Source organism: Ochotona curzoniae, unplaced genomic scaffold, assembly GCF_017591425.1.
Source record: "Ochotona curzoniae isolate NIBS_2020 unplaced genomic scaffold, NIBS_Ocur_1.0 scaffold_3835, whole genome shotgun sequence".
In the NCBI taxonomy this organism is placed as follows: Eukaryota; Metazoa; Chordata; class Mammalia; order Lagomorpha; family Ochotonidae; genus Ochotona; species Ochotona curzoniae.
Genome location: NW_024467114.1, coordinates 14,555,741 through 14,557,841, shown reverse-complemented (window position 1 = coordinate 14,557,841; position 2,101 = coordinate 14,555,741). Strand labels below are relative to the sequence as shown.

The window sequence follows — 2,101 nt, the reverse complement described above, 5'->3', positions numbered from 1 at the left end:
TCACATTACATTGTCTGTGGAAAAGAAGCTGTTTTTTTTTTGCTTGTACTATGAGCTGATATGAGCTGAACCCATTACATAAATTATGGAATGAGAGCCATTGTCACCCAGTTTGATTTTTATGTTGATAGGTGCCAGGCATATAGAGTACTTAGTTCATAGCAAATGATTAACTCATACAGAGAAAGTTCTCTCACAGGGAATTGCTAGCCCCCAAAAGAATCCTGTTTAATGCTGAGGCTCACATTGTCAAAATGCTGAGAGGAGACTTGCAAGCCATGATAGCGAAGGCCCTTGAAGGCGAATGGCTCCAGCTTACCTCACTAAACTGTAACCTGGCTTTCTGTTTTCTTTTTTCTCTTGCTGGATTCCTGAGGCTTCACATTCACCATCAACAGAAAGACAGTAAAAGACATTTTAGGAGGCCTCCTAGCTAACTTTAAAGCACATATATATGCATATATTTTTCTTTCTTAAGATTTATTTATTTTTATTGGAAAGGCAGATTTACAGAGAGAAGGAAAAACAGAGAAAAAGATCTTCCATCCATTAATTCACTCTCCAAATCATTACAAAAACCAGAGCTGAGCTGATCCGAAGCCAGAAACCAGGAGCTTCCTCTGGATCTCCCACGTGGGTGCAGCCTCCCAAGGCTCTGGGCCATCCTCTCCTGTTTTTCCAGGCCACAAGCAGGGAGGTGGGTGGGAAGTGGAGCAGCCAAGACATGATCCCATGGCAAGCTCATGGGATCCCAGCACTTGGAAGTGGAGGATAAACCAATTGAGACATTGTGCTGCTACCCCCTGATTTTTTCTCCTGCAACTCTCATACAAAATGTTTGAGATGCAGCCAAGCTGGCCCAAGAAAACCGAGTCTTTCAGGAGAGACAACAGGGCTTAGATGATATGGGAAGGAGATTTATCCAGCCTTAAGCCCCTTCTGAGGAAATGTATCTAGTTTATATTACACAATATGGTTTTCAAAAGAAGCTCCTCCTGTGCTCGCTTCGGCAGCACATATACTAAAATTGGAACAATAGAGAGAAGATTAGCATGGCCCCTGCGCAAGGATGACACGCAAATTCGTGAAGCGTTCCATATGTTTTTGCCCAAATTAACCATGTAACGATTGTTAAAATTAAAAAAAATCTATACAAAAAAACAAACAAACAAAAAAAAAGCTCCTGGATTTTGGGTTCAATTGTCTTGGCTCCAGCCTTAGCAGCCATTTGGGGAGTGAACCAGCAGCTAGGAGATCTTTTTCTGGCTCTCCTTCTCTCTGTAAATCTGTATTTCCAATAAAAATAAATAAATATTAAAATGAGAGAGTCCACACTGTTTAATCCCACCTAAGTACTCCTTCTATTAGCTTTTTGGCTTTTCCTTCTTGCCTTCAGGCACCATGTGTCTGCCCACTAGTTAACTGTTCGTATACAAACATAAAAATAAGTTTGCCAGTGCTACACATGAGTTATATTTTTCACTTAAGCCCTTGGTGCCATGATGTACTTTTCTTTTTTTCCCAAAGACTTTTTTTTTTTTCAGAAACAAATTTACAGGGAAAAGGAGAAAGAGAGAAGCTTCCTTCTGCAGGTTCACTCCCCAAAAGGCCACAATGGCCGGACTGAGCTGATCTGAATCCAGGAGCCACGAGCTTCTTCCAGGTCTCCCATGTGGGTGCAGGGTCAACGGCTTGAGCCTTCCTCCACTAGTTTCCTAGGCCATTAGCAGGGAGCTGGGCAGGATGTGGAGTCACAGGGCATAAATCGGCTCCCACTGAGGATGCTGGCTCTAGCAGGTGGAGGATTAACCTGTTGAGCCACCAGACCTGCCTCAGTGCTATGATTTTCTATGAAATATTCTAATGCAAAAACTACTTGTGTATAGGGTCAGCATGCTGATGTAGCATGCTAATCCTCTGCTTGTAGTACTGACATCCCATATGGACACTGGTTTGAGACCCAGCTGCTCCATTTCTGATTCTGCTCCATGCTAATGCCCTAGGAAAGCAACAGAAAATGGCTCACGCCCTTGGAACCCTGCCCCTATGTGGGAGATCTGGAAGAAACTCCTATTTCCCAGCTTGAGAATGGTGCAGATCT

At 43.1% G+C, this 2,101-nt stretch overlaps 1 non-coding gene across 1 annotated transcript; it reads left to right on the top strand.

Moving 5' to 3' along the window:
• Positions 1 to 997: 997 nt before the first annotated feature.
• Positions 998 to 1,104, top strand: LOC121145947. The gene has a single exon (XR_005882109.1). It is a non-coding gene; the product is annotated as a U6 spliceosomal RNA (small nuclear RNA).
• The last annotated feature ends 997 nt before the right edge of the window (positions 1,105 to 2,101 follow it).